Consider the following 13,912-nt stretch of genomic DNA (forward strand, 5'->3'; position numbering starts at 1 on the left):
TGTGGCCTAACCTCTCCTTTCCCCTTTCTTTCCTTTTCTCTTCTCAGTTGGGTTGTAATTGTACAGTGTGGATGGCTCGAAAAGGGAAAGTTCCCTTTACAGGGTTAAGAGTCGACATGGACACAAATGTGGAAAAAAACCCGAACATGCTGATTGTGGTTCACTGCTGTCTACGAACAACAAACAACGAACATTGACGAACATGATGCTGTCATGAACATATTCGTTGTTCATTGTTTGTGGGGGGGCCCACCCCCAAACCCTCCACTTAGCCCCCCTCCCCTCTAATCCACTTACCTGGCCCTCTTTACCTGGCCCTCTTTAAACTATCAGCTGGCAGGCGGCAGGGGGGGATTCCCCCCTGCCACCTGCCAGTTGATAGTTTAAAGGGCTCTGTCCTGCAACTTGTAAGCGGCAGGGCCCTTTAAACACCCCAGCCCCCCTGCCCCACCCCAGTGATGCCAGACTTCTGCCCGGTGCGAGGGGGGTAGGGAGATTCTCCCTGTCCCTCTTGCATGGGGCAAAGCCGGTGTAACCGGGCTGCCTGGTTCTTCTTGCACTGGGCAGAGCCAGGGCCATGGGGCTGCTTCTACCCCATGCAAGCGGGGTGGGGAGAATCTTCCCATCCCTCTTGCACAGGGCAGAGCCGGTGCCACAGGGCTGCTTCTACCTGGTGTCAGAGGGACGAGGAGATTTTCTCGTCCCTCTGACATCGGGCAGAAGCAGCCCCGCGGCGCTGGCTCTCCCAGTGCTAAGAGGGATGGGAAGATTCTCCCCATCCTGCTTGCACCCGGCAGAGCCGGCAGCCCGGGGCTGCTTTGTTAAACACCCCAGCCCCCCCTGCCTCACCCCAGCACTGCCAGGCTTCTTCTGACCAGTGTGAGTGGGGCGGGGAGGTTCTCCCTGTCCCTCTTGCACTGGGCAGAGCCGGGGCTGCCCAGTGCTTCTTGTACTGGGCAGAGCTGGCACCACGGGGCTGCTTCTGTCCAGTGCCAACGGGGCAGGGTGATTCTCCCTGTTCCAGTCACACCTGGCAGAGCCGGGGCCGCGGGGCTGCTTCTACCTCATGCAAGTGGGGCGGAGAGAATCTTCCCATCCCTCTTAGCACTAGGAGAGCTGGCGCCACAGGGCTGCTTCTGCCTGGTGTCAGAGGGATGAGGAAAATCTCCTCATCCCTCTGACACTGGGCAGAATAGGCCCCGCAGCACCGGCTCTCCCAGTGCTAAGAGGGACGGGAAGATTCTCCCCGTCCTGCTTGCACCCGGCAGAGCCATCGGCCCGGGGCTGCTTCTGCCCCGTGTGAGCGGTGCAGGGAGATTCTCCCCATCCCGCTCACACCTGGCAGAGCCGGTGCCGCAGAGCTGCTTCTACCCCATGCGAGTGGGGCAGGAAGATTCTCCCCGTCCCTCTGACTCCAGGCAGAAGCAGCCCGGCAGCGCCAGCTCTCCCAGTGCAGAGAGGGACGGAGAGATTCTCCCCCTCTCACAGGGAGAGCAAGCACCCCGTGCTGCTTCTGCCTGGTGCCAGAGGGTCGAGGAGAATCTCCTAGTCCCTCTGACACTGGGCAGAAGAAGCCAGGTGGTGCCGGCTCTCCTGGTGTGAGGGGGGAGAATCTTCCCATCCTTCTCAGCACCGGGAGAGCTGGCAGCTCTGGGCTGCTGCGACCTGGTGCGAGAGGGGTGGGGAGATTCTCCCCATCTTTCTCACACCAGGAGAGGGGCAGCCAGCACTCAGCTGCTTATCAGGGAAGCCCCGAACGAGCAGCTGATTCAGGGGTTTAAATGCCCCTTTCCATGCAGCTGAGCAGCAGCTCAGAAATGGGCATTTAAACGCCGAAGCTTCCCAAAGCTATACAAATAGTTTCAGTAATCTTTGATTCAGGGTTTCCAAGGGAACAGCAGGAATTCAGACAATCCCTGCCTGAGTTGCCATGGGAATTGATTGCAGGTGCCAGATTGTTTGGCTTGACGAACAGCAACGAACAGCAACCAAGGAGGCTTGCAACAACCACCTGTTCATTTAGAATGGAGCCTCACGAACAGCTTGTTCGCAAACAGCCAAACAGGCTGTTTCGTGGTTTTTTTTGTAGTCGTAATGCTGTTCGTGCCCATGTCTAGTTAAGAGTGGCGAATGGCAGAGCCATGCGGGGCCACATTCCTTTGAAAGTAGACCTTACCTTCATCCCCACCCTCTGGTGTGGGGATGCTGGCAAATCCAGATGGATGCTCTACCTGCAGGCAGCCATTTGGGTCTCTCTAGATGATACATTCCTGCACAGACATGCATGATTTTAACACTGTCCCTTGCCTTCCCCCAACACTATTTTCTAGCATGAAAACTGTATGTGAGGGGAATTATTTCACTGATTTTCCATGTGGAGCAGCAAAGTTGGCAAAATAATTCCCTCTCACATACAGTTTTTGAGCAGGAAAATGGCTTGGGGGAACGCAGGAATGCTCCTTCCCCTTGGGATGCTGTTCTGAGCTCATATGAGCTCTCTTTTTAAAAAAGAAGCCATTCCCTTCAGCTGACGTGACTGCAGGGAGCACATTAAAACCAGTGCATGCCCATGCAGAACCCTATCATCTACTTCCCCTTTTGAACTGGACTGAAAGTTTATGCTTGATCTGGTTTGAAGCCTCAGGAAGCCCATGAGTTATGCTTACAGAGTGAGCTCAGCTTTGTGTGGACATTCCCTTGAAATGTGAAATTTCCTACTCTCCGTGCAAGGAAGAATCCCTTTGTGGAGTCAAACACCATAAAGGATGTTAAAATTACTGTAAACACTGATTCTGCTTAGAATGTAAAATTGGATGGAGTCAAACTATTATCTTGTTCCTCTAACAAATGTTTCTGCCTCAAGATTTTGTGTATACCCATAACCTTCAAACCTTCTGCGAAAGAAGCTTCAACAACTTTCCTGGAACATTTGCTGCCTCATTCATTCTTCTACTTTTCAGCTATCCCAACTAAATTTGCATAGCTACAACCTACTGCCATTGTCAAGCTCTTAGGGCCAAACCAGATGAACTACTGAGAGTTCTGTAGCCAGAGTGCTTAGCATTTTTTTTAAAAAAAATATTCTGTTGATTTTTTAAAAAAAAATTCAATTATCGAGCATGTGTGGGACCAATTTGGATTGGGACCATTGTATGAGGATAGCCTCCCCCGTGCCTTTTGCTTGATCTAAAATGCCCCAGAAGAATTGCTCTTTGCCACATTGGGGAGAATGTATGTGTGTGTTTTCTCAACAGGACAAGCCACAGCTTTCTGGAACTATTTTACATCAGGAAAATGACACTAGGGTGCTTACTCCCCTGCCCCTATGCCAGGGTCCAGATCCAAATTATGATTATTATAATTGTGTTTAAAAACCACAACGATCAAGCATAGACCCAAAGAATTGAAATGTAACCCATTTCTAATAGCAATCCTAAAAATATGGGACAAATATAGGAACAAGCTAATTCCAAAAATTTCTCGTTTTTCTACTATTGCTTCGCAAGAAGACTCAGCACTTAGTCAAAGGATATCCAAATTAAGAAATAATATAGACTACAGTAATATTTGTTTGATAGATATCACATCTAAAACAGGGCTGTTAGAGAAACATAAATTAGAGGAGAAAATAGGACAAAGAATACCTTGGTTCCTATACTTTCAACTAAGTTATTTTGCAAAAGATATCAAATTAAAAGAAATATTAGCCAAACCAAAAACAGATTTTGAACAAATTATTGACACGAAAGAACTCACACACAAAGGCTTAGTTTCTAAGATGTATACCTTATTGGTGTGTACCAATAACACAGGCCGTCGTCACACGGGCTTTTATTTAGCGCTAAAATGGTGCTATTTCCCGGCAAACACCCACCTTATTCCAACACTGTAGCGATTTTCTCTCTTCTGCTTGGTGCTTGATAGTCACGCTATTTTGTGCCTCAGTGTGAATGCCTCACATCGATGTATTTCGCCTGGCAACGTCCTATGCCCTCCCTTCAATCCCAGAATCAATTTCTTCCTGCGACTCCCCTTTTTTAAATTTTATTATGTCCTTATAATGCCATAACGACATAACACAATGCAAACTTTCTGCTGAAGTAAAAATGACTCAATCGCCATGGCAGAGTCTTCAGCAATGGGGATCACGTCAGACAGGGAGTTTTCTGCAGGCAAAGGGCTATTTATATAATTTCAAAGTTGGAAAAACAAAAAGGTCGTAATGTTTTGCTCTAACGGAATGTTTATATGCTGTTATTCCGTTATAGCGGAATTAAACGTCAGAATAATTTTAAAAAATGGGGAGGAGCTGCTTCTGCGCGGTTAGAGAGAACAGAACAGAGTGCTTCGGTGTGGACAGCTGGTAGCGCGAAGAGCCGTTAGGTGACCCAAAGAAACGTTACGGTGCCGATAACAGGTAGGACGCTATATGCTGTAAATTTAACGGAAGAGATGCCCGTGTGACGACGGCCATAGTAAACAATGCCTTACACAAAAAATGGCAAAAATACTGTGAAACCACCATCCCAATCACCGATTGGGAACAGATATGGTCCTCAGGTTTGCTCAACTCACAAATCATTAATGCTGACCTTCAATCACATAAAATTATCAACCTTTGGTATCTCACCCCACAAAAGATACCCCAAGTATATTCTAGGACTAACCCTTTATGTTGGAAACAATGTGGGGAAGTAAGTGACTGTCCTCACTGCTGGAGGAAATGTCGCTATATTACAGAATTCTGGAACAAAATATTAGTTCAAATTGAGCATATAACATCCTACAGAATACCTTTAAAGCCAGAAATAATTTTTTTGGGCATCTGGAAGGACTTGATTATACCTTCTATCAGAAAAGATCTAATTATAATATTACTCAATGCAGCTAAAACATCACTGGCATCACACTGGAAGTCAAAGTCAATTCCTACAATTAACACCTGGTATAACAAAGTTTGGGACTTCCTACTGATGGAAAAAATAACTGAGAAGCTGTATCTTCAAGCCAACCCAACAAGAAATACAAATTTTTATACAAAATGGGAACCTTTTTTAGATTTTCTCGCTAAAAACGAACTTTTACTAACAAAACTGAGATTTCAAGAAGTTATGGAAATGGAAAAGTGGGGTTTCTGGTAAACATAACTATTGGGAAACTATACCAAGAAGGTTACTGTTATAAAGGTATGTTTCTCATTTCATGATTGGGTGAAAGTTTAAAATTATATATATTGATAAGATTATCTCTGTATTACTATTTGGTTGAGATTTAAGTATTTAATATTGTTGTTATTATAGTTTGTATGTTACAAGTTAATATATATATATTTTTAAACAGCAACGATGGGCACTCCATTTTGGCCCTCCCTCTGTGTAAAATGAATCTTCCTTCAGGGTGTTGTTGGGATAGGCAAAGAGAACATATATTTAAGGATGGGGCGGTGTGTGATTGAAGAATGGGTGCAGAGAAAGATGTTAATGAATGTTTGTGGGCTGTTTCCTGTGGTAATAGGTTCAACTAGTAATTGGGGGAAAGGTATGACATATTTTCACACTCACATTTCCACACTTCTAACAAGTTTTACTTAAAATGGCTATTTTTTCCTTAGGTGACAAGATTTCATCTGGACCTCAAATCTGTGGCCACTAATGTCTGAAACAATGGGCAAGAATTGCATATATGTCAATGCATGGAGAATCTGTGGTGACTTAGCAGGAGAATTCCACTTTAGTGCTTTGAACATACAAATGCTTTCATTTATCTTACAGGGGTGATTCTCTGAACAGAGTTCCGAGAGAGAGACTTACCCATTATATTTCAGATGTGTTAAGTCCATACAGTTTCCCAAATGAGGGAAATTTAACTACATGAGGGACTGCCCCGCTCCCAGATTTCCATTTAGGAGCAATTATGGCATAACTAAATCTATGAGCTGCAAATTCTACTTGTTCAAATCTCAACTCAGTCATGAACTCACAAGATGATCAGGATCAAACTGGATACGATATTGAAAAGCCTGTGAATGGCTCTTCATCATATTTAAGTACTAGATATGTTTTATTGAATTGTTTAAATATTTTATATATCCTTTATTTTAAATACTGTTTGAATGTCTTATGTTTTAGTGCTGAAATATTTTAATGTTTTTATGTTTGCCATCTTGGGATACCCTATTTGGGTGGGAAAGTAGCACAGAAGGGTTTTAAATAAATAAATACACTCCCTGGAGGCCCCTATGCCAATTTGGATCAGGGCTGTCATATAGGGAAGAGGTTAGGTTTCCCCTACAGTTTTCTTTACCTGAAATAGCCCTGCCAGAACGATCTGCCAGTTGGAGAAAAAAAGGTTAATTATATATTTCCCTCAAATAAGCAAAAAAGCAGTTTTGTGAGGAATGGTGCTTAGACTAGGCAAACAACAATGGTTTATCTTCCTTGCTCCCCACCCCTCACTGTGCCACAATCCCAATCTGAATAACAACAACAACAACATTTGATTTATATACCGCCCTTCAGGATGACTTAACACCCACTCAGAGCGGTTTACAAAGTATGTCATTATTATCCCCACAACAAAACACCCTGTGAGGTGGGTGAGGCTAAGAGCTAGAAGCTGTAACTGACCCAAGGTCACCCAGCTGGCTCCAAGTGGAGGAGTGAGGAATCAAACCTGGTTCTCTAGATTAGAGTCCCGTGCTCTTAACCACTACACCAAAGTGGCTCTCTGCATATAGCTCTGCATATAGCAATAAAAACCACCATGGTGGAGATCCATTCATAGATCTTCCAGCACCTTGCTAGCCCCCTGTAATATGATTTTATTTAATTTATACCCAATCTTTCTCCTCGTTTGTCCATGGGTCAAGAGCTGTGGACCTAAATTGACATATCAGTATCATGTAGTGTGGCAAAACTTCTCTGTTCTCCTGAAAGATGTGTGTCTATGTATAATATTTTGACGTGATAGCCCATTCTGATTGGTAGCTTAAATTTTTCATGATGTCATCAAGGTGGCCAAAGCCATTCTCCCTACCTTTTCTAATTTGATTTATAACTCGTTAACCAAGTGACCAATTTCAAATTTTAAAGCACCGTTGGAAAGCTAATAAATTCCTTTACAAGTAACTAATACTAATAATGTCTCTACCATTACCATTATTGATATATTAGCATAAATTAAGGAAAAAATCAATTTCCTCCACATTACATTATAGGACAGTCATATAAAAACAATCAAATGAGAGGCAAATGAAAAAATTTATTTTGATATGCCATAGTTAGGCATATGCGAACAGATTCACGCTTTATGTGATTTTTATCCAAAGTAACTTGATAATAGGTAAATTGTGATAATTCAAAGAAACATCTTTAGCTTGTGAGTTCAGCTACTGTTCAATATGCTTATGTTTAGACATGGGCATGAACCACATTACGAACGCTAAAAACCCATGAACTGCCTGATCGTCTGGTCATGATCCGGCAGTTTGTGAGTGTCCAAGGCCAACGAACCAGCGTTCGTAAGAAGCCCGGTTTGTTGCATCCGTCCGAGGTTTGTGAAGTCAGGCAGTCAGGTGCCATCAATTAATTCCCTTGGAAACAGAGCTGGGGGAATGCCTGAACTCTGTCTGCACTCCTTCTGTCGCCCTGGAAACATGAATCGAAGCCCAGCTTACCTTGATCGGCAGGTTTTCCTTCCAACCACGTAGCAGCAAAGTGGTTACAACTTGGGAGAATACACCCAGGAGAGGGAGGGTGGAGGGTGGTGTTCTGTAGCCATGGGCACTCCAATCTCATCCCTGCAAACCCTGATAGGCAGCTCTGACGGCCAACCACAGACCTCCTGTGTTGCTCTATGAGACCTGTGCTTATAAAAAGCACTGGGCTCCCAGGATGGCTTTCACTTTCAGCGAGCAGTGGAGTGTGACAGAGCTGTTGCTTGCTACTTGCTAGCCTTTCGGGGGAGAGAGAGACAGAGTATAATTGAGCTTAGATTTTTGGGATAGGGATCTATCTCCTCTGGTTCCAGGGCTGCTGCCAGGCCCTGTGGCCAAGCTCAGTGGGCACCTCGGCTGAGAGCTCACACAGTATTATTAGTGCCTGATCGGGTCAGGTCTGTGGGAGTGGTGGGCTAGAGCTCTAGTCCCTCCCTCCCTCTGGTTCCAGGGCTGCTGCCAGGCCCTGTGGCCAAGCTCAGTGGGCACCTCGGCCGAGGGCTCACACAGTATTATTAGTGCCTGATCAGGTCAGGTCTGTGGGAGTGGTGGGCTAGGGCTAGGGCTCTAGTCTCCCTTTGGTTGCAGGGCTGCTGCCAGGCCCTGGGGCCAAGCTCAGTGAGCACCTCGGCTGAGGGCTCACACAATATTATTAGTGTCTGATTGGGTCAGGTCTGTGGGAGTGGTGGGCTAGAGCTCTAGTCTCTCCCTCCCTCTGGTTGCAGGACTGCTGCCAGGCCCTGGGGGATCTTGCCACTTTCCCTCCAAATGACATGTCATCTCCCTCCCATCCTTTCCGGCAAGGCAGGAAGGTGGGTGATGTTGGCTGCCGCCAGAGAATTCCTCAGTGGGACCCTCAGGTGAGGCCTCGCGGTTGCTGGGGGATCTTGCCACTTCCCCTCCAAATGACATGTCATCTCCCTCCCATCCTTTCCGGCAAGGCAGGAAGGTGGGTGATGTTGGCTGCCGCCAGAGAATTCCTCAGTGGGACCCTCAGGTGAGGCCTCGCGGTTGCTGGGGGATCTTTCCACTTCCCCTCCAAATGACATGTGAATGCTACAAATAGATACAGTTGGACAGAACAAGATAGACAGATAGAAAGATGGACTGAAAAATAAAAACTGTAGATAAAAATTGATACACAAACATACATAGGGATGAAGATAAAGGTATGTAGAAAATGATATAGTTATAGAAAGAGAGAAAAAGACAGCTAGAGATAGAAAGAAATAGGAAAGAGCAGATATACATAGAAAGATATAGATTCAGATAGATAGTGGTGGAAACACATAGAAAGAAACAGATAGAGATAGAAAGTAATGAATAGACAGTGAGAGAGAGATACAGTGAAACAGATAGAAAAGGGTACATAGATATCAACTGTTCTAGATCTAGAAACAGAATGCGAATGCAACAAATAGATATAGAATCGAACAGAACACAATACATACATAGATAAAAGGATTGAAAAACAAAAACAGAGAAAGATACAAACATTAGAGAATGTATAAGTATAATGTACGTACACTAGAATGTATGTGCATACATTAGAGAATGTATGTTAACAGTTAGAGAATGGTATATAGTTAAAGAATTGTATGTAGAAAACAATAGAGACATCACCCACCTTCCGGCCTGCGCCGGGAATAAATGCGCGCTCATGTGAGGCCTGGAGGGTGGGTACCTGGGGGGTGCCACCGGCAAGCGGCCAGACCCTCTACCCCCTGAGGGGAGATGGCATGCCACCACCTCCCTGCCCCCGCCAGGCCTGGCGGCTGCCGACATAACCCACCTTCTGGCCTACGCCGGGAATAAATGCACGCTCCTGTGAGGCCTGGCGGGCGGGCACATGGGGGCTGCTGCCGGCAAGTAGCCAGACCCCCCACCCCCTGAGGGGAGGCGGCACGCCTTCGAGTACACCCCTTGTACACTGGGCGAACGTCAACTGGTGGCTCTAATTGTATCGAGTGCGAGTTTCCTGGGGGCCTTGGATCGGAGAGGGTATAACTCCAAGATCTCTATTGCAATCTTGACCAAACTTGGTTGCTAGCTGGAGGAGAGCCTGCTAAACACTCCCTGTGAATATGGGCTCTCTAAGTCCAACAGGGGCCATTCTGACCCCGCTGAACCCCGAACACCAAACAGGTTCATCAACGGGAAATGTTCATTGTGGTTCATTAGTTCGGTTTCGTCGCCAGCACCGAACCATGAACCGCGAGTTCATTATTTTTTTCCGGTTCGTGCCCATGTCTACTTATGTTTTTATTTGCAATTGTTAGACTGTAAGGGACCATATATAATAGTAATGCTGTGTATAGCCTTGGCTGTGACTTGTTCTATGTTTATACATTTGTCCCTTTAGATCTTAATCTGGCTACTATGATGATATGGAGAGGTGGCCCATGAGAAAAATAAAAGGGGAAGGAGACTAAGAAATGAATGGAGTATTTCACAGTAAACTACAAAAATATCTGTTATGAAATAGACCCACCAAGAAAAGAAAGCATAGTATCACAGAAACAAGTCCGTAAGGACTGGATTATTCATTGCTTTAATGAAGCATCAGATTCAAGACTGGTGTCCCCTCAAACTCCCCAGGCATGGAAAATATCTTTGAAGGCAGTAAAAATCAGAAACCATAAAGCAATGTTAAGAGAGGTAGAAGATTTAGCAGGGGCGAAATACCTTTACTGCAGTACCTTAAGAAGTTTCACAGTCTGTTTACAATGAAGATGTTTGGGTGCTTTCATTACCAAAAGAAACACTATTGTTGAATCTACAGAAGAGGAGCATGCTCACAAAAGGTCCAGCCGACAAACACCATGCGCTTCTATGAGGCTAAGTGCATCTTCTCTGAGTAAGAAAACAAGTATCATAAAGAGCAAAGAAGCAAGCAAGTGATGTGAACTATGTACAGATGCTGGTACTGGAAGTTAACCACTAGGAATTCGATACAAGGATGATTGCCATTGTCAGCAGAGGCCTTGTAGTTGCAGAATCTCACTACCGCTGGTCTTGTTTCTTTGGTTGCACAAAGGAGGAAGCTACTTGCAACAGTTAAGCCTTTCATGATAACAGAAATAATTAGGAACATCTGTATGATGCTAAGGAGGCATAGAATGAACTTTTTTTCATTCATAAGGAATGAACTACTCAATAGGCCTTAAGTGATGTGTATGACTGATCTGACCTCTAGATTGACTGCACCATGCAGTGTTATGGTGTTATCATTGTAAAAGATTCAACCAAGAAAAACATGAATCATGCTGTAATGATTTTAAGTGTGTGTGTGTCTTTAAATGCTTGGTGTGGTACAGATGAAGAATGGGAGTGAAAGAGAGGGAAGAGTGAGTGAGATGATTGGTTGATGATTGAGAGTGTGGGCGGAGTGAACTGCAGTTTTTAGTTACTGAGAGAGGAGGAAAGGAGTCTGGGCAAAGCAGGCAAGGTGTGTGCAGCCTAAGCGTGTCTATGCATTTCTGAGAGAAATATTGATTCTGGTTTAGACAGGCAACCTGTGTGGAAGCCTGAACTGTATGTGTCTGTGAGAGAACATTTCATTCTGTCTAAAGCAGGCAAACTGTGTGTGCGCTTGAGAGAGAACATTTATATATAGCTGTGTGACTGAGCCTATGTAAAGAACTTTAAGAACTGATAACTATCTTTGAAACCATCAAGTTTAAGAAATAGTATGAAATCAATATGCTTCTTGTAAAAATAAAAGTTTATTTTGTTTTTGTTTTAACCCCAGAGTATACATTATTCCTATGTGTCCCATTCCTATCCTCAGGGCCACACAGACCCATGAAGGAGCCTGACACTTGAGCACATTATTAAAAGGGACATTTAAAGTAACTATTTTGGAATATAATTCCTGGTGGCAGCAATCTACCCAGAGGGAGTTAGAAGAGGGTTAAAGGCAAAATCTAACTAACTGAGAAATAAAGGGGGTCATAACACATGCTTTGCAAAATGAGTTTCCTGGAATCCTGAACATATTTCCTAATAATAAAGGAAATGTGCTTCTGCATCCTGATAGTCTCTCAATGTCCAAACCTGGGAAAAAACAGACTCTGAAGACTGATTTACTTCATTGCTGACTCTGGTTTGGGAGATTCCTGGAGATTTGGGGGTGGAGCCTGGGGAGGGCAGAGTTAGAGGAGGAAAGGGAACTCAATGGGGACATAATGCCACAGAGTCTACCCTCTGAAGCTGCCATTTCCCCCAGGGGAACTTATATATGTAATCTGGAGAACAGTTGTAATTCTGGAAGAACTCCAGGCTATACCTGGAGTCTGGAAACTCTATCAGTATTTGTATTGAGAGTGCACAATAACAGAGATCTTCCTGATAAGTGATTGCCATGTTGTGTGAACAGGAGCAAGATTTGTATTTATCATGCATGTACAGTCTTGATACATGCAAACATAAACCCTGAAAAACACAGTGGCCAGTTTGCATGTACCAGAGCAGTACGTGCATGCAAAATATGCATATTGCCTATTTTCATATAACATGACAACTGTGCTCATCAAGAAGATCTTCATGTGCTTAGTATGTGTGTGTAAAGTGCTGCCAAGTCACAAGTGATTCATGGCAGCCCCAGCAAGGGGCTTTCAAGGCAAATGAGAAGCAAAGGTGGTTTGCCATTGCCTTCCTCTGCTGAGTCTTGCTTGGCAGTCTCCCATTTAGCTTCCGAGATCTGACGAGATCAGCTATACCACGCAGCCTTCCCTCCTCATGTGCTTGGTAGATTTCTGGCATGTGCAGCTTTAATGTTTGAAATGTATTAGTGTTCGGTGGGATATTATTTTTAGAGAAAAGGAAGCAGATGGGGTATGCCTGGCTGCAGTATGGCAGACTGCATAGCATGTTGATCGAGATTCAGTTGCAGATAGCAATTGTGATACATGTGTGACAAATGATGCAAATCCCTCCAGTCAAATATCCTCCCTCCCTCTCTGAGTCTTCTAAATGTGACATTGTGTGTAATTAAGAAGAGGCATCTCTAGAAATGCAGGTTCTTGTTCCACCAAACCACCCAACATCAACTATAGAAAACCCAATAAGCAAGTTGTAAAGCTTTGGAAGAACCCATAACCATTCAAGCAAATAAGTGAACAGTTGCAGGCTGAAATATTTTGCTGATGACAGCCAGTGTGGTTTAACAGTGAGAGTGTTGGAGGGAGGATCTGAGAAGCCTAGGTTTGAATCCCTACTCTGCTATGGAAGCTGGCTGAGTAACCTTGGGCCAGTCACACACTCTGAGCCTAGCCTACCTCACAGGGTTGTTATGAGGATAAAATGGAGGAAGTGAAGAACAATGTGAGCCGCTTTGGGCCTCTACTGGGGAAAAGGCAGGATATAAATAGAGTAAATCACATGCAATCACTGAAATAGGTTCCATACAAATGTATCTCACAATCTCCTGGTACTAAATGCTTAACCAGACAAAATGCTGAGGGTTCTGTATTTGGAGCTCCCAAACATTTTTAAAGCCACCACATAGGGATCCAATTCAGTTTGGGACCATAGTGTAGAGGAAGAAGTTCCCCCCTCCAGCATGTTTTTGATTCTGCCTTTATATGGCCTTGCAGAGCAGCTTTATGTTATCAGATGCCCATAGTAAGCATGTCTTTAACTCATTTTCTTCAAGGTCTTGGAAACTTTTTAAGTTTGTAATTTTCCAAAGAGTCCACTTAATCTGTATAGATACTGGGCAGTGATTTGCTGCACAATACTGAGGCCTTTCTCTATTTAACTTTTTATTAGACCACATCTTTCTTTGTGCTTTATTGATTTATCTGGGCTGCATGTGAATTTGTGTCATGGGACCACATTGCAGTTATCAGAGCTTTTCTTTGATGTTGTAGCTGACCAAGTAAACCCTGAGAGCTTCTCCAAGGTCTTCCTTAAGTAAAGTAAGTCATCCTAGAACACAATCAACAGCTGTAAAGAAACGGGGGGAATAACCTCTGGTAACACACAGCTGAAATACTGCTAATTTTAACTTGTGAACAAATCATCAGTATAAACAACATGGAGTGGGGGAGGTCCAACTCAAGAGAAAATTAACATTGTGAGCAAGGTAATTTGCTGAGCAATCATGTTATTTACAAGGACTGCAGCACTACAAATACCATTAAAACCACAGGACATTTTTAGTTGAGTTCAGGGTCTTGTGTAAATAAAACAGTA

Source organism: Eublepharis macularius, chromosome 6 (assembly GCF_028583425.1).
Source record: "Eublepharis macularius isolate TG4126 chromosome 6, MPM_Emac_v1.0, whole genome shotgun sequence".
In the NCBI taxonomy this organism is placed as follows: domain Eukaryota; kingdom Metazoa; phylum Chordata; class Lepidosauria; order Squamata; family Eublepharidae; genus Eublepharis; species Eublepharis macularius.